The 20080-nt window shown below is 37.4% G+C and overlaps 1 protein-coding gene across 1 annotated transcript in view; it reads left to right on the top strand.

Annotated features, from left to right (window-relative positions):
• The first annotated feature begins 243 nt into the window (after positions 1-243).
• The window catches only part of Pex19 (peroxisomal biogenesis factor 19), a 100625-nt gene continuing 80788 nt past the window's right edge, over positions 244-20080 (top strand). The window contains exon 1 of the mRNA XM_075362760.1: positions 244-262. The gene's annotated coding sequence lies outside the window, so the exon portion shown is untranslated. The remainder of the gene's footprint in view (positions 263-20080) is intronic.

Below are 20080 nucleotides of genomic sequence, written 5' to 3'. Positions count from 1 at the left end.
CAACAAATTGTTTTCAAAATAAAACTGTTTGAGTATGGGACTAATTTCTTTAACAAAGCTAACGTTTAATTTAACCCCGGCCTATCTCTTAAGTAATATAATTTGTTACAATAGACGTTTATTGGCGTGTTATGAGTATATAGCAAGGATTTTTTTTTTATGTTTCAGTTCTCCAACGAACGAAACCTCGCCGGTTTGGCAACACCGACCCGGACATAACCAATACAAGCACCGATCCAACAATGGCTTCGCTAAAATCCAAGTAAGTATATACGCTTTTTAGTGAATGTGTCTGCAGAAAGAAATAGAATTGGGTGTGATTGAGATATTATAACATTGGGATGGATGAAGAAGTAGTGGAAGAGCCATGTGAAGTGAGAGTTGACAATGTTCGCCTATTAATTCGCAATTTTTTTCGCAGGATAATGTCTGGGAAAAACCTCTACGAGAGGGCGAGACTCGACGCCATTAATAAAGTCGGCCGATTTACCCGCATCGAACACGCGTTCAACTGTAACCTAGTAATATACTACTACAAGAATGACATTGAAGCATACAAGGACATCTGGTCGCATCTATAGTCAATAAAGAGGAAAATCGGTCCGTTGCTGTCCGATTTGATAGTACATTAAGGTGCAATAAAGTTTAATATTTTAATATAACTTTCGTACGAAAATCCTCTGGCGGGTTAGTACAGGAATATATGTTTTAAAATTAGAAATTTCGAGATAATCGTTGTAAATTACATCGGACGTACGATAGAAGACGCGTTCGAATCACTGCTTTAAGAGGAAGCAGTCTTAGAAGGCAAGCTGAAGACTGGTCGCTTCTGAGAATTGACGGCGTTTTTGTACATTATCAACCTCTTAGATCATCACGTTACATTATCCTTCCTAAATCCGTTCCATGAAAACACGCCATCATCAACGTGAAGAACAATGACAATTATTGTTTCAAACGGGTGTTTCTGGGCAAGTACGTCCAAGGCCCTCATCGGGAACGTTTAGATGAATGATAAAACGTGACGCCCTACTAGGCAAATACAGTTTCGATAACCTAAATTTTTCAACGTCTTTGAGCGATTTCTACAAAGTTTAAAAGACCAGCACAGTTTCCGTTCACGTATATTCGATAGATAAGTAAGAAAAAACCATTCCGATCAAGATCTGTATTGCAGAAAAAGACGACCATTTTGACCTCATGCTGCTGTCTAACGGCGATCATCAACATTTCTGTTTCATTTCCGACTTCCAAAGCTTGATTAGTTCCCAGCTTACAAAGCATGAGCATAGGCTAAAGATCTGCAAAAGGTATTTCACCTATTACAAAAACGACAAAGACTGTGTGAGAAAGATGGCAGAACACATGGAAAGGTTACTGCTAACCTTTCCACTAAAGTCGTTCTCCCAACTGCAGGAAGACGGCTATCAACACACATTGGAATACAGAAATTATCATCGTTTATTTCCAGACCCTAGTCTGTTACGCAGACTTCGAGTGTATCTAAAAATCGATTTCGACATCTTGTTCCAACCCTAAAAGTTCCTACACCGTTTCCATGAAGCAACACATCCCCATGAGTTATTGAGTATATTTTTTAGTGCATCCCAACACACCAGAAGCTGCCCGAAATGTGATCCCCTCGACCCATATTCTTTATAGAGGAAAGGAAAAGCCCCAGTCGTTCAGGAACTCCGCCACAACGTCTCTACCTAAGTCAGTAAAAGAAGTTCTCTACCTAAAGAAGTAGAAGCATGGAATATTTGCTTCTCAAGCGAAACAGCCACGTTATGTCATAGTAGGATTCCAAACCGACAGAAAGAACCAAGCGAACAGGAGCAGTACGAATTTTGACAATTACATCATAAATATGAGGTTGTATTTAATTACTATCCGTACGAGAACATGCAAGGCGACTACAGTTTAATGTACAATATGTTTTTTCGATTTTATAAACCTAATTATAACAAACACGGGGGAAAGTTTATTCAGCATAAGAAACTTTATAAAATTCGCATCTTTATTTGTATTCGACTGCTGGAAGCAAAATGATTCCTTAAAGACGGGTACGGTAGACGTGCGGATCGAATTCGAGTCTTCATCAAATATCCCCGATAAAACTGCAGCATACTGCATAATTACTAATTACATGAAGGTGATGTGAAGTATAAAAGAGCACAGTCTGTCGCACGATACTCAAGGTTAATGTGTGAATTTAAGGTAAAGGATAGGCATCATTGGTCCGAGGTCTCAAAGATAATTGTGGCCTTCAAAGTTGGCTAAATGCTAGGAATATTATTTATAATTAAATTGGATCTGTTAGAAACGTTCATAAGAAAAAGATGTGTAAAAAATCTTAAAATTAAAAAAAAAATTAAAAAGCAGACAAAAAAATAAAAAACGAAGAAAATAAATAAAAAAGCAAAAAAATATTTTAATAACGATAAAATGCAGAAAACAAAACAAAAAAAAATGTTTTTTCGACTGTATTATGGTAGGCTTTCTTGGGAGAGATTTCACTCGTTAATAAAAAGATCTCACCGCCGATGTTGCTACCTCAAAGGGTGGTATGGAAACGTAACCTTATTCTTAGTTCATACAGGTGTATCACGAAGTTCTCCGGAAACTTTCATAACCTATTCTACTCGTGAAAATTATGGAAAAAGTTCATATAAACACATTTCCTAAAATACTTCGTTTGCGAGTCGCGGATATTTAAAGATTTCGCTCAGATTTCAGGTACTCAGGTAAAATAGGGTCGTACTGAAAATTTAGGACGTTAATTAAGGAACAGAATTAGCGATTACTTCTGGTTTATTGACTTGAAAAATCGAATAAAATAGGCTCCAGAACCGTTTTTGCAGTAGTTTTTGAGAAATTTGGGGTGAAAACCAATAAATTGGGGTAAAAAAAACCCTGTTTTTTATGTTTGACGCACAATATCTTTGTTAAATGGGTAATAAACACGGAAAACGTTTTAATCAGACTTTTAGAGAATTTAATTCTGAATAAAATGGTGTAACAGAAATCGAATAAAACAAAGAAACGTTAGAAAAATTCGAATTTTATATAGAGACAGTACGCTAGATCGAAGTGTATTGTATGCACCATTTTACAATAAATGTTCAAAAATGAGCCTGCCATTTTCAACACAATTCTTGGTACGCTACTGTACTACTTATGCTCCTCTTTTACTTTTTTAGGGCTTTGCTTAATTTGCTTAGCCTCATCCGTAATGCGGACTTAATTTCTCACGAGAATGTATTTTTATTTTGTATACAATATTTCTCATCTGTCCCCAGATGCAAAAATTGAAGGTGTTAGATCAGGCGATCTTGGTGGCCAAGAATGTGGACCTCTACGACCGATACATTTCTAAGGGAAATGATGATTTTTGTGAGTGGAAACGGTAAAAGAGAAGTGGGAAGGCGCGCCATCGTACTGGAAGTATACGTTGCGTTTCAGCGCTAGTGGAACATCTTCAAGCGGCTGCGACAAGTCTACTTGAAAAAAGTGCAAGAAGACCTTACAATTTAAGGGACCAGTAATATGAACAATCCAAAGAGTTGATTTGAAAAAGGCACCCTTACATTGATGTTAAATCGATGTTGAAAATTATCTTTCACCGTTTCATGTGGGTATACCTCCATCCATGTATGTTCATTGCGTAAGTTGTTGACGCCATCTCGACTGAAATTTGCCTCATCGGTAAATAAAGATCCTTGTAGTCGATTTGTATTCCACCAATTGCAGAACTCCAAGCGAAGCGGACCGCATCGAGGATATAGATGTTGAACTGGCTATTTATGATAAGGATAAAATTTGTTTTGTTTAAGTATCCTCCATACCATAGAATGCGAAACTCCGATCCGCTTAGAAAGACGTCGTGCACTGATGACTGGACTGCGCTGAACTTCATCGATAATAATTTCATCAATAACAGCGTCGATTTAGACAGATCGATCGTTCGTAGCTCGTAGGAATATTAGGTAGTGAACCTGTTTCCCGAAGATTGTGAAAAGTCGGGCTGATTGTTTTGGGACCTGGAATCCTGCGATTCTGAAAAATTATTTTATATTCTACTGCAGCAGCTGTAGCATTGCACCTAAAATGAACCATATTAATGTATTCTTCTGTTGTAAATAAGTACAGCTTTACTTCAATGGTAAACTGACCACGTTCGAACGAAAATTCACAGAAAACCTTCGCTAACGACAGCACAGTTCACAGTACCCGATATACTTTATATACCTTTCAGAATGATTTGAGCACTAATACAATATTTCGTTGATCAAGTGCTGTTATTTTATTGCCGACTTGGAAATAACAATTTTTCTAATAATTTATTCTACTTCTGTCATTAATTAAAAAAAATATTATCTATGTAATTCTTATTTATTTAAATTTATTTTACAATTGTGTAAGTTCCAGATTTTTTAATGTTTTATCTGCAATTTTTAACAGTAAATTCTGTTTTTCAAAATTTTTCAAATCACCAAAAAAGGCATTGGTTAATGAATATGGTTTTTGTATACATTAAATAAGAACTTTTATTACAAATTTAGTATGAACTCTTTCTAAATAAAATTCGGATTTTTCTCACTTTGTTTGTTTTAAATTAAATTTTCTGCAATTTTTCTTTAAAGGTTTAACGTGTTTATTATCCATTTAACAAAGTTACTGTTCGTCAAACATAAAAAGCAGGATTTTTGCCAATTTATTGGTTTCATCCCAGATTTCTCAAAATCTATGGCTGCTACGGTTCTGTGACATTATTTCCAATTTTTGTCAATTACCATAAGAAGTAACTAATTCTGTTTTTTTTTAATAACGTTCTAAAAATTTCAGTACGACCTCGTTTCACGGGATTAACTGAAATCCGAGCGAAATATTTCACAAGCCATTTGTTTATTTTATTATTCTCGAGTTAGGAAATGTCAAATTACAGTCGGATGAAGGGTTTTTAATAGCAAAAAAAACAGTGGTAAGCGTAGGATCAAACATTAAAACATATCACCCGGTATCAAAAACTTTTTTATCTTTTCTTTTTTTTATGGCACGCCATGTAGCGTCTAAAGTAACAATCCAATAGATTGACACTATCTTATAGTTCTGAACAATTAAAAACATTTCTCAATGAGAGACTACATTCCATCTTCACTCGACCGATGCTCCAAATTCCCTCAGTATAACCGTTGACAACGTTCAAATGTCGGTAAAATTTCAGTTCGCGTTTCATTAATAACAACTATCCTATTTGTTAAAAGATAGAAAATCTCCAATTTATCATAAAATATCTTTTCCCTTTTTGAGTTGAACGTTTTTCTAATTTAAGAATACTTTAAAATTCGTATAAAAAGACTAAATTAACTATAGATGATCTCGGACCATTATGAATGTATGATTTAGTAACTTAAGAGGAAAATTTTCCTACCTGTTTCGATAATTCGAATCTTGATTGAATAATAGAGAACTTTAAATGTGACTTTCTGAAATTTTATTTCATCAGTTGGATTTCTACTAGGAACTTCCCGAGATTTTTCTGAGTTAATGTGTTAGGAATTTTTACTGCCGGATGACCTTAATGCAGCCAACATAGCGCGTATTTTAAATGAGCCGTCGCGTATCCGTTTAGTGATCGTCCCTGACATTATATAACTCTGATGTTAATGTACTAAACAGTGTTATGACGGTTAAAGATTCCGACTGAATTTTGTTTTTTAAGTATTTTTTTTACATGCATTATTAATATAAATCGGTTCAAAATGCATGACACATACAAATTTAAAACCTAAAAGAGCGCCTAACGCTGTTATTTGTTCGTAGTCCTGTAATTTTACTACTCTTTGCTTTCACCGCTTTTTCTAAATTTACCGTCGGATTGTGTTGTACACTGATATAAATGCCGGAATCAATCCTTAGATTTTTTGTATAAACGTGGTACTCAAACGGATTTAAAGTCGCTTTAACCTCTTCATCCGCTCAAATTATAATTTTAGATCAGTTCCACCGAATCCTTAGGCGGTCTGAAATTTAAAGAAGCGTTTTGCAGAGTGTGGTTTTGTTATGGACTGTCGAAATCAGTTCGGCCTAAACTTGCAAAAAAGAGGAATAGATGATGTTTGGAACAGAGGAATGATGTTTTACGAACAGTCGTACACAGTCCGATAAAAACGTTTAGAAGGTTTGATGTTGTGCCAGGACTTCAAGAAGTACAGCTCAAAGACTTCTGCACAGAGAGTAATTTATGAACCTGTTACATAAAGCAGTCGGTGTACGACCTCGTAAAAGATAATCCTGAGCAAGGTTTTATTTTTAAAAATAACCCTTTATTTTTAACAATAAGGCTTTATTTTTCAAGTAGAACGGTTAAATTCTAGCCTATATTAATAAGGCTAGGTTTAATAGGTTCAGTTTTTAAGGTTTTTTTGAAAATCAGTTGAATCGACCCGATGTAACAGTTTAAGGTTTAACATCCTGTGATGAAGAGCTGGACCGTGATTTTCTGACAATTTAGTGTGAAGCCAATTTACTTGAAAATGACTGCATTTAATAAATCCCAATAAATTTTAAAATTTGCTTAAAATTTTATTCAGACGCTGTAGCTCGTTATCATGTTATGCGACCGCAGTGATTATATCGATAACTTATCTGTAAAATTACGTGATGATGAGGCTCCACGAGAATGCAACCTAGGTCACCAGAACTCACGCTTATAAGTTATTTCCTTCGGGTTGAATTATAAAGCGTTAAGTCATAAGACTGATAACATCGAAAGAAATAAAGCAAGCGAATGGCTTGTGAAGAAATACATTCAAATCAAACGGTAGGCGTTGAAACGTTTAGCTTCGGTGTTCCGAGGAGTTGTAAAATGCAAAGAAGAGACCGAGCACAAAATACGTTAGTCCGACTAAAGTAACATTTTTTTATTCTACGGGTGGTGACTTTTGGACCACTCTTTATTATAAAAAATATTACTTTATTTTAATGTAAATTATTACTAAGCACTGCTTGATTTATTAAATGATAATGGTAAATATCAAAATATCTCTGTAAATATTGATAAGGATATTGGTAAATGATATTTTCTAAATAGATTTCTTAATTAAACCGCAGTTTCTTTATATAAGTAATCTTAAATCTAGCTATTTATAATATTTAATCTTTAGTTTAGCTTTATAAACATTCATAATGTTTTATTCCATTCGATAATAATTACAGTATGGCGTTGTTTGTTGTCAACTTACAGTTGCTATCATATTCGCATAAAGTTTTATAAAAAAATAAAATTTTTACTTCGTTGTTTACATTCTTATGTACTCGTAAATTATATATAACGTGAATTTTTTATTAATACATCTACAATAATAAAAAAAATTGTTATGTACTTTGCTCTTACATTTAATCCGGTTATAACAACCCATCTAGCATTCTTCCTGATTCGCATCGCATGTGATATACTTTCATGTAATTACCGTTTCGTTCCGCATTGTTAGTATACTCTTAAACGGTACATAAAGTATTCATATTCACGAATTTCTTCTTCTAGAGAAAATCCGTTATCCGATATTGACAATCAATGCTGCTATTTTAACTTCATTAGCGTCTGTTCTAATAGTTCGTAGTCTACTGCCGAACCGAATTCCAATTCCTCAATTAAAAAATTTTCTACCTTCCAGCTCCTTGAACCCTACTACTTTTCCCTGAAATATTTAATATAAAAGTCTATATCTCTCTGAATTCCACCCTTATTCCTTTTATTCCGTTTCTATTCTTTTAACTGTTTTAATTATTTCATCAGTACAGTTTCATTTTTCGCTGTTGATAATTTTGGACGACAGTTTGATACCGATTAAAACGTATTCTAAAAATAACAAAGAAAGAGGTAAAAACAAAGGTTACATATAATTAAATCCATCCACGTGTACTGAAAAGGTTATCCTAGACGTGTAACCGTGTATAGCCTAATCCGAGTTAATCGAGAGGGTCGTTCGAACGACGTTTAGGTTAAATATTGATTTTTTTGTTGACAGTATAGTACTCGTGACCCTGTTGAGCGCACTTAGCATTTAAACAACAATAATATTTCAGCTTCACGAGCAATCATTTTCGTTTTTTTAAGAATAAAAAAAATAATATTTAATAATTCAGTATGACGATAGGAATAACATAATGAGTTTAAAGAGAATAATAAAATAGATTACTGTAATCACGATATTTATTATACTAATTTCGTTTTTTTCTTTTTTCTAAAATTCTATAATACTCTCTTATTCTTAAACTTCGAATATCCCCGGAATGTCATTAATACAGGTAAATAAAACAAAAGAAAATATGGCATTTAATTTCAGACCGGCTAGTTACAAAATTAGAGGTTAATTTTACGGTGGACCGAATAAATTCTAGATTGGGAGCTGAAGATCCTGTCAGAAGAGGGTGAGGAGGTCATCGTGCCCGTGGAAAGGGAGGGCCAGAGGTCAATATTGGGCCCCCTACTTTGGAACGTGGCTAGAACGGCCTATTGAAAATAGATTTTCCACCCCGTGTGGATACAGTAGCCTACGCGGGTGATCTCGCCGTTGTAGTGACGGCGAGGTGTCTTCAAGAGGTGACGCTACTGGCTAACAATACATTAAAGCATATTGTGAAATGACTGGCGAACAGAGGACTCTCGGTTTCTGCCCAAACGACTGTCATGATTTTGATAACTGGAAGGCGACGAATCCCTAGGTTCTCCATAAGAATGGATGGCGCCGACTTGATCCCCTCTAGGAGAGCCAAATACCTGGGTATGTTTTTGTCGAGGGGGGATACAGGACGAGGGGGTTTACGGCTCACATTGAAGAAACACTCAAGAAAGCAGAAAGGGTAGCATCGGCGGTCACTAGACTAATGGTTAATGCCGCTGGACCTAGAGCTTCAAAAAGGGGAGTAATAGCTTCGACGGTCACCTCATTATTTTCTATCCAGCACCGATATGGGGTCGGTCTCTAGACATCTTAAGGAATAAGATGAGGGCCAAGAGGATATACCGGAGATTGACACTGAGGGTGGCTCAGGCGTACCACACTGTTTCGCTAGAAGCAGTGCTGGTTATTGCTGGGATGCCACCGGTGGATCTCCTGGTAGAGGAGAGATTTGAAAAGTACCAGGGCCCGGACAGGTCTGTGGCTAGGGTGTCCCTAATGGGCTGTTGGCAGGAGAGATGGTGTAGTGCCCTATCCGGCCGATGGACTTTCAGGCTGATACCCTGTATTGAGAAATGGATATTTAGGAAGTATGACGAGATAGATTTCAGGACGGTCCAGTGGCTGTCTGGCCAAGGATCGTTCAACGCATACTTATATAAAAGAGGGAGACGGGCGTCGTCGGGATGCCTGTAGTGTGGTCTTGAAGACGATGCAGAGCATACCTTCCTACGTTTGGAGGAGAGATCTCCTCGGAGGAAATTATGATCATTATGATTAGCTCCAATGACGGTTGGAATCGTTGTTCTCGCTGGTTCCAGGAAGTACTGTCCAAAAAATGGAAGAAGAGTATCCAAGGTTGGGTGGTGTTTATTCCGAGAGTAGTGGTGGAGGGCTAGCCCTCGGGGGTGGGTAGCGGAATCCTACAGGATCGCTTGAAGCCAATGCTTGAGGATGACACAGGTAGTACCCGAGACACTCGTGGTGATGACGTGTGCCTGCTTAGACGATCCCATCCCCATGCTCCATACTGTGTGTGAGGGAGAGGGTTTTTAATGGGTCCCTGTTTCGGCGGATAACCCCACACACCCAGTAGAAAGGGCTGCTGGGCGTCTGGTTGCAGACTTTAAGATCGGAGTCTTGGTAAATCGAACGACTAGCTGCTTGGTACCGTCAGCACTGACCCGTCTTTGCGCGAATTTAGTTGCGGATAAAATAGAAAAGAAATTTGCTCGGTATACACACAATTTAGTATTTCCTGCGTTTCAAAATATCTGAAGATTCATTCGCTCGGCTGTTTGAAAAAAGCGACTGTTTTGATATATGTACGGGACCAGTTTGCTGAACTTCTAACTTTAATATCTACGAACATTTCACGCTGACACAACATTTGAGATTTTACAAGAATGGTTAAAACTGGAAATAAGATTAGTTTCTTGCTTCAGCAACAACTTATTGGTAAATTGTTACCGTCATATAAATATGGCGGTATCCTTCCGGGTTTCGAAGGTATCGTTTCTAAATTTAATCCCAAAATTATCTGAAGCCTGAAATATTGCGCTTAAGTATTACAGAAATTTTATTTGTAATTTTTTAGCTGACCTAATTAATTCTGAACTAAAATTCGCTAGATAGCGTTTATCACAAACCGAAATATATTACAGATAAAAAATACACGATACAAACCGGTCATAACATAGGTAAATTGGTCGTCTCGAAAGGAGTATCGGAACGCATTTTAATACATTATCAGGAATCGCAGACGAATTACCTTGAAGTAAAAGCCTTTCAGACGAAAGTCGGTCAAGCGATGACCATTCTATTAAGAAATAAAAGATTTGTTTTATGCGAGGAAAATTGCGCTATTTTTACATGAAGTATGCGTATCGAACCGAGGTTTTTATACTTCCCATCAGTACTTGTATTTCATAATTTGCCTGGACCGTAAATGGGAATGACAATTACTGAAGCCGAATCGGAAGGTGTTTCTCCACTAAGTTACGTTAGTTTTCCTTTTCTATAAACTCAGCGGGAGCATAAACACTGACAGTTTTAATCTAATTTTAAGGTTATTTGTGCGTTTATAAATCTCTAATTATATTTATATCCCCGTTTTAAAATATAATCACCACTTGTTGTTTAATGTCCAGCTACGGACCGGCGTAACAGTTCCCGGATAGCTCCACAGGCAGCGGGACACAAAATTGCATAACAACGAACCGCTCCAACAGATCAAACCATCTCAAGGAGATAGGGTTAGCAACGTCGGGTACCGCAGTCGTTACAAAACGAGGACTCGAAATCGGTAGGGATTTATTGCGTTCTAATCCGTCGTTTTTTTCTATACTTGGGACCGGTGTAAATATGTACCCGCGAACCTAGCAATCAGATCTACGCCCGCGATTCCTAAAGAAAAATCCTTGCCCGTCCCCGTAGTTGTGAGGCACGTGGAAACATCCGACTGAACTATGAACCGCTCAGGAACTTTAAGGTAAATGCATTACTGCTTCTCTCTTTCTAATAAAATCTTCTTCGATAGAATTTCTTGTCGTACGGATTTACTCGTATTCTTTCTCAACAGAATATGACATTTTTCTTTCCTTGGATCCTTCTCACCAGCTATTGTAACCGGTTCCTGCAATAACCAAAATACAGTTTATGCAGCTGTAAAGGAATTAAAAGGGCTGATGATATATACATTTTTTTTTAATTCATTAATAAAACACGGTAAATTATTATTTTTAATATTTCCTTTAAGATACAGCCTATCAACTCCCGTGCCTTCTTTGAAGTTGAAAGTTTAAAAACTGATAGTAAAATATGTGAATCGATTACTTATAAAAAATTTGTTGTAAATGTTTACTTTATTTTAATAAAACATTTTTATCGAAGAGAAAAATAATGTTTTTATTCCTCTACAGCTTTGCAAACGTATTCTAGATTATGACCAATAAACCTAGTGAATGTTTAAAGCCTGTGAATGTTTTTTTTCAGGTGCAAAGAGTAGCGTGAGGTACATGATAGTTTTTTCAGTACTTTTTAGAGCTATAAGGGGAAATATGTGCCGATTCAAATACTATCGTACTCGGCAGTAAATATTTAATTGAAGGTAGTAGCGTTGTTATTATTATTATTATGTATAATCGACTGTAACTACAAATGTGAATTTGAATTTTACTTAATGTAATTAAAAAATTATGCTTATTTATTATGTACTTATTATGAATACTTATTTTAACATCAATATCTTTTATTATCAAAGAATGAAAATTTTAACAAATTTTTTTTACGAGAATATTCGAAAATGAACGTTGTAATTCGTTTTCCAGCACGCTGCATTCCTCTCGGAAGGTTTACCTTGGTTAAGATATATAAAGTTGTATTTTTCAATTCGGATGATTGACCGATCTATTATTCTGCGAGTACCGTACCTTCAGTATTATTATTAACATTATCGACATCATTTTTTTTGTTTTATTTTGTTATACGGGCATCAACTTCTAAGGTTACTAGCCATCGTCACATTCTTTTAAAGTGGTTTAAATCACCATCAGGTTCGTCAGAAGTAAGAGTGTAAAAGGCCCTTACATTTTATTTAAAAACACTAAAATTGACAACACAAAACATTTAAACACTCATATATATTAAAACACTTACAAGGTGTAAAGGGTTCTGATATTAAAAATAAAACAAAAATAAAAATGAAAAAGGAGTGTTCGTAATACCAACACTCGTTTTCCCTTTTATTATTTTTTTAAGCACCCCGCGGAACTGGAACCGCCGTTAAGCATTACATCAGTCGCCCCAGGATGCCGTGGCAGTTGACTATCCCGTTATAAATTGTCCTGTAGGACTTAACCCATCGGGGTTCCCCGCCGCATCATAGGAGCAATTCGACCACCTGTTCAGGATGGCCAAAGAACCCCTCGGCGAAAAGGCTGCCCTTTCCGGTCCTAACCTACCTGGCTCCAGGCATGCCTTGTGCATACCCTTTGCCATGCGCCCTCTGTCCACCCTCGAGGGTCCCCATGTCATCATCGGTTACGCCCCGACTCCCCCACTCCTGCATGCAGGCGAGCCCGGGCGCCCTAGGCAAGAAGGCTACCTCCCGGCACTATACGTGGCACGCTTCAAGACTTCCCTTTTGTTTAACAAAGAATTGAACTACTTCGCTTAGAAATTCCTTAACACAGCTTGAATTTCCTTATAGACTTGTTAATAGTCCACTGGCGTGCAGATCCGCAACTATTTTTTCTTCATTTATTTCCCAAATCAGCAGCAATACTATTTCTTAGACCGAGCCACTTTCTGAGGTCCTCATATATGAAGACCTCAGAAAGATAAAAGATAAAGATAAAAATGGACCTCACTCTTCCATTAGATGCTTGATTACAAGCAATAAGTGCTTTATTACAAACACCGCACATTGGTCTTTCTGCACCGGTTAACAAATATGAATTTGTTATTCGCGTGTGACCGATTCTAAGTCTGGTCACCGCTACTTGTTTTCGGCGAGTCAGATTTATGTCGCAATTCCATTTATACGGAAAAGTTTTAACTGACAATAGTTTGGTATTTAATCTTCTCCAATCATTACTGAACCGGTTTCTTGTTGTATTAGTTAGGCAATTTTTAACATCTGCCACTCGTACAGGAATTATATCCAGGTTATCACTGACTGTCGCCTTTCTGGCAACTTCGTCTGCACTTTCATTCCCTGCAATTCCCGCATGTCTTGGAGTCCATACAAATACACATCGCTGTCCTCGTTGATATAAATTGTACAAAATGGACAGGAAATTTGCAATAAGAACGTTCTTAATGCTCTTGTTCCGAATTGCAATAAGTGCACTAAGAGAGTCGGAACATATTAGCACTCTCTCTTCGCAGTAATGTTCCGAAGAGCTTGCTGTACGGCAATAACTTCTGACGTATAAACACTTGCCATATCTGGCAGTTTCCAAAAATGGGCTTCTCCACTTACATATATGGAGCACCCAACACAGTGTTCAGTTTTAGGACCGTCAGTATAAATTTTAATATATTCTTCGTAACTGCTGACAGTAGGTAAAAATTCCTCTTAGATGATCACTGCTGGTTTCTCTTTTATTTTTCCACGGGAGAGATCCCATCTTGTATTTACTGCTGGTAAGAGCCGTGGCGGTATTTCTCTTATAGAAATTGCTAATATCACCGAAAGAGCAATTTCATATTTTCTTATCAAAAAGTAATACCATATTCCGGCTGGTCTGGAATAAGTAGCAAGATGTTCGTATAAAGCAGCCAAAGGTTAACTGTTAAAAGTGTTATTATTTATTTATTAGGAAAGGCCCATATATTTGCCGCATATCTTAGCAATAGGATCTCTCTTCTACAGTGCAGTGGCATTATTTCGGCTTCTGACATTAGACTAGTCGCTGGACTTATACGGAAAGCGCCTGTGGCATATCTTATTCCGCTGTTGTGTATTACGTCTAACTTTCTTAAATGCGGCTTCCTAGCGGATGAATATACAATACATCCGTAGTCAAGTTTTGATTGAACCAATGCTTTATGCAACCTCAGTAGTATTTCTTTATCTGAGCCCCAATTGATGTTGGATAAACATTTAATAATGTTTAGAGCTTTTTTGCATTTACCACCCAAGTCCTGTATATGTAACCCCCATGTAAGGAATTTATCTAGTAATAGACCTAAAAATCGCACATTATCCTAGTATTCTACTGTATGGTCGTCGATGGTCAAAACAGGACTTCGGTGAGGAATTCCCTTTCTAGAGAAGTGTAGACAGCACGTTTTCTCTGGTGAAAATTTGAAACTATTATTCCTCGCAACTTCGGTGATAGCGTTTATCGCACATTGCAATTTGTACTTCACCATAGCTATAGTGTTGCTTGCATACACAATTGCCAGATCATCGACATAAACACTTTTGTTGATTTCTACTGGAATGGCTAATATTAGTTTATTGATTGCGATCGTAAACAAGGTACCGCTCAACGGCAAGACTTGTGGTATGCTATTTTCCAATTTTTTTAAATTGAATTTTCGTTGTTGACGCGTACTTGAAAAGTACGTTCATACATATAGTTACTGAGTAATACTCGCAGATTTCCGCGAATTTCCCATTCATGTAATTGAAGCATTATTCTATGACGCCAGGTGATATCGAATGCCTTCTGCAGGTCAAAAAAGAATCGGACATAATGTTTTCTTGTGATGAAGCTATAATATATTTTGTTCTCTAAGTCAATTATTTGATCAGTGTTGAGTGGTACTGTCTGATACCTACTTGGTATGAGGATAAGAGATCGTCTTTTTCTAAAATCCAAACGAGTCGATTATTTATCATTTTTTTCAAAAATTTTCCCACAGCGCACGTCAAAAAAAAATAGGATGGTAACTATTGAATCTGTTAGATTTTTATCTTTCTTTGGAAGTGGAACAGTAAGTGCTTTTTTCCACTGCTGCGGGTACATTCCATCCCGCCATATCTGATTATATAGTTCTAACAATCTACGTTTTGCAGTGGTATTCAGCTGCCTGATCGTGTCATAATGAACTTCATCCGGACCAGCAGCTGTGTTGCCGGCTTTCTCCAACGCTTTCATAAGTTCTTCTATTTTGAAAATTACATTGTATGAATCATTTATTTCAGTTCTCAAATTTAGTAGACCTTCAAGTTCTAAAATATTAATAGTAGTTCTTTCGTTCTAAAATATTCATCGTAGTTAGGCGTTTTGCTAGCCTCTTCAAAATGATTGGCTAGTAACACTGCAATTTCGTTTGGAGTATCTTTAACTTCATCTTCTCATTGAAGGCAAGTTATGGGAATAAAGTTTGTACGCCCACAAATCTGCCCTCACTTTTTTCCAAACATCTGATGCAGTCGAATTTTTATAAATGGATGACACGTATTACTGCCAGGATCGTTTTCTCGCATCTATCATAAGTCTTTTTCTTCTACAAAGGGTAAAAATCACGATTAAAACGAGGATCAGTGAAAATTGAAAACATTACCAATTGAAACAATAATATCTATAACGATGTTTTTGTAATGTGAAAACTACCAGCACTCCAAAACTACTATTCATTACACTCAACGAGACAAACAAAGCAAATTGAAATCGAGATACCCATCCATTTGTCGTTGAACTTGTCGTTATCTAATAAATTATTTTTTAATATTGGAGCTCCAGCTGTTAATAGTGATCCCGTTAAGTAAGGATGCTTATGATAACATCTTTTAACGATGAGGACAGAAGGAATGCTTAGGGAAACAACCCAGTGAACCGCAAAAAAATTGGATTCAGCTTCAAAGGCTTCTAAGGTTCAATTCCTAGTAAAGGCAGTTCCTTTTATACAGATTTGAATACTAGATCGTGGATACCGATCTTTGGTGGTCGGGTTTCAATTAACCACATATGTCAGGAACGGTTAATCTGAGACTGTACGCGTACAAGACTACACTTCATTTACATTCGTACATATCATCCTCCTTCATTCTCTGAAGTAATAACTTACGGTGGTTGGAGAGGCTAAACAGAAAAAGTAGTAGTAACTTCAAAGGCTAGAAAAGATTATTTCAATATGAAAAAGTTAGTTCTACGTGAAAATATTAAATAAGACGTGAAACTAATTTAAGGCGTAATTTTTCTGTTTAATGAGAAAGGTAAGGTTTACGTTAAGGGAATATACTAATAAATGCCGAGATTGGACACTTATTGGATTTAACAACAAAGCGTTAAGTTGATGAATATTTATTCAAATACTACCGCATAATTAGCCGCTTTTTTAATTCGGTTTATGTAATTGTTATAGAGCTACGTAAGCTTATTTGTTGAGGGTGTAGAAACAACCAAGGTCAGGACCTTTCCGGTCGTGACCTACCTGGCTCCAGGCATACCCTTTGCCACGCGCCCTCTGTCCACCCTCGACGGTCCCCATGTCATCATCGGTTACGCCCCGACTCCCCCACTCCTGCATGCAGGCGAGCCCGGGTGCCCTTGGCAAGAAGGCTACCTCCCGGCACTATACGTGGCACGCTTCAAGACTCCCCATTTTTTTAACATAGAATTGAACTATGAAGACCTCAGAAAGATAAAAGATAAAGATAAAAATGGACCTCACTCTTCCATTAGATGCTTGATTACAAGCAATAAGTGCTTTATTACAAACACCGCACATTGGTCTTTCTGCACCGGTTAACAAATATGAATTTGTTATTCGCGTGTGACCGATTCTAAGTCTGGTCACCGCTACTTGTTTTCGGCGAGTCAGATTTATGTCACAATTCCATTTATACGGAAAGTTTTAACTGACAATAGTTTGGTATTTAATCTTCTCCAATCATTACTGAACCGGTTTCTTGTTGTATTAGTTAGGCAATTTTTAACATCTGCCACTCGTACAGGAATTATATCCAGGTTATCACTGACTGTTGCCTTTCTGGCAACTTCGTCTGCACTTTCATTCCTTGCAATTCCAGCATGTCTTGGAGTCCATGCAAATACACATCGCTGTCTTCGTTGATATAAAATGTACAAAATGGACAGGAAATTTTCAATAAGGACGTCCTTAATGCTCTTTTTCCTTTGATAGTCGTGACGCTGTAAAAACACGAAACTCGTCAAAAAATTCCAATGAGGCCTCTTTTGGTTATAAAATTGACCCTTTATGTGAAAAAATTAAATATACGTGACTTTCATAGCGTATTCATGTCGGACGTACAAGCTGTTACGGCGAAAATTAACGAGCGGTTAATAATCTTTCTAGACCATAGCACATCTCACGGGACACATCGGGTATATAATCGGAGACGGCGTAGAAATATCGACTGTTCGATAACTTCGGTAATTTGCTCCTGCTCGTCGAGTATATGGGATATCTTCTGTCAAATTGGATTGAAGATTATAATCGCCAGTCTAAAAACCGTTCGACCGATATTCGTAAACCCTTATGTTTTCGACTATTCTGCAGCGATTCATCTGCGTACAGTGAATATTATGTTTTGCGTCATGGGAAACAGCTCGTTACTGTACGGTACCCATTCCCACCTTCAAACTTGAGCAAGGGTAGTAGGAATAGGCATCGAAAATCTCACCACCACCTACTACGAAGAATCTATCCTTTGTTACCAGAAGAATAAGTAAATTACACGTTTTCTATGCAAAGGGATATTCAGATCCGTACGATTGAAAACATAATTAATGGGATCGCACTTGCGATAATCCTTAAGAAAGAGGTAGAGATGAAGCATCTGCTGTTCATCTATGCGTACGAAGCGAATGATTTTTCGAAATTCTTCCGCGACGAATTAAGAGATAAACATGGTGTGACATTATTAATGAAACCTAATGATAGCCGGCTTAAGTGTGAACTAAAATATTCATCATCAGATACATTTTCAGAAGATAGTTAGCCTCATTACGGAGTTTCGATACTACTCTAAGCACTCGGTGTACGAAACACATCCTCGAATCCAGTCATCATTAATTACCCATTGAATCGGTCTTATTATAACGGATTATTCAAGTATATATATATATATATATATATATCCGGTAAGATCGGAATCTGTTCGTAGCTCAGTACCTTGCATGTCCGTTTCGCTGGAGTTTTCGAAGCGATCGATCGCACCCTATCGTGGAAACGCTTCTTCCGGGTTAACGTTAGTAAGTAACAACACCGTTCACTTAAAACTGTACTCACGACAATTATCGACCGATAACATAAAAGTATTTTTCGATATAAGGTTTTAATTGTACGCTCGGTACAGGTAGCGTTAGTGGAGAACGGATTTGATATTTTGGCATCCAGTTTCCTCATTTTCATAAACCTATCCCCCTCTCGGAAGGGCAGCTATAAAAATGGAGTACCTGAAAGGAGCCTCCACGTAGATTGCAATTATACCCGCAAACAAATAGCAATCGGGTGTACCCTGGGCAACGTCAAGCGTTAACTCTTGATGGCGGATCCTTTCACCACCGAGCATAGACACAATGCAACCCAGTCCAATAAAAAGGCACTTTTCAGTGCCATTTTTGACGACCATCTCAGTTAATATTGAGGGAATTACAAAATACAAGAACGAGTTTCTTGCTCTTCTATGTAAAAATACTAATTGTGACATAATATGCGTACAAGAAACGCACAGGGACCTGACGAGAAATAGACCACAAATCCATGGAATGACACTGGCAGTTGAAGTGCCAAGTTCAAAGTACGGCAGTGCTATTTTTACCAGAGAAGACTTGACTCTAGAGTCAACCTCTTTTACCAACGATAACGATATTGAAATACTCACAATTGAACTAACAAACTGCACTGTAATATCCGTTTACAAGCCACCAGGAAAGCCTTTCAGTTTCCAGTTTCCTCCCACCTAAGAATTTTTTTTCACAGAGAATTCAGCTGATATTAGGGGATTTTAACAACCATAGTTTATCATGGAGATATACGGAAACAGACCTGAACAAACAATTAGTTGAGGAGTGGGCAGAGGAGAGTCGGCTAGGTCTGGTCCACGATCCGAAACTCCCAAATTCTTTTGATAATAAAATATGGCGAAGAGGGTATAACCCTCATTTGTGTTTTGCTAGCGTATGTGTTGGGGGGAGCTTTGCCAAGGAGATATATGACCATATCCCGAGATCGCAGCACAGACCTGTTGGAAAAAGCGTCTACTCAGCCATTAAAACCACTGAAATTCAAAAGGACTGGGAGAAATTTTCCTCTGAATTGGATATAGCTGTTACTGATCTTGAGCCGACACCTCAAAATTATGAAACCTTTGTTAACATCCTAAGGGAAATTTCCCGTAAGCATATTCCAAGAGGATGTAGAAAGAACTACTTACCTGGTTTATCAAAGGACAGCCAGCATGTACTGACCAGATACAAGCAGATTTTTGACCAGGGCCCTTTCAGCGAGGAAACAATCGCGTGTGGAGAAACCCTGATCCAGTCGATGGGTAAAGAGAGACAAAGAAAGTGGATAGAGACCCTGGAAAGGATGGATATGACACATAGTAGTAAAGTGGCTTGGGACTTGATAAAGAAGCGCAATGGGGATAGGAAAGTTTTAACTCAATCTAGCCAGATAACCTCCAACCAAATAGCACATCAACTTCTTCTGAATGGGAAGACCCAACGTGCAGATTTTAAGCGGCAAAAGAGTACCATAATACCAGCAACTAGTAGCATGTTCAACACTCCTTTCAGAATGCAAGAACTGGAGAAATGTGTGAGTGGATTGAGGATTGGGAAGGCCGCAGGAGAGGATGATATTTGTACAGAGCAAATAAAACATTTCGGAGACATAACCCAGTTTGAGCTGGGTCCTCAAACTCTTTAACAACTGTGTTATTAAATACACTATTCCGAAACTATGGA

Source organism: Lycorma delicatula, chromosome 4 (genome assembly GCF_047948215.1).
Source record: "Lycorma delicatula isolate Av1 chromosome 4, ASM4794821v1, whole genome shotgun sequence".
Classification (NCBI taxonomy): domain Eukaryota; kingdom Metazoa; phylum Arthropoda; class Insecta; order Hemiptera; family Fulgoridae; genus Lycorma; species Lycorma delicatula.
Note: the sequence above shows the minus strand (reverse complement) of the source record. Positions and strands in the feature narration are given on the sequence as shown.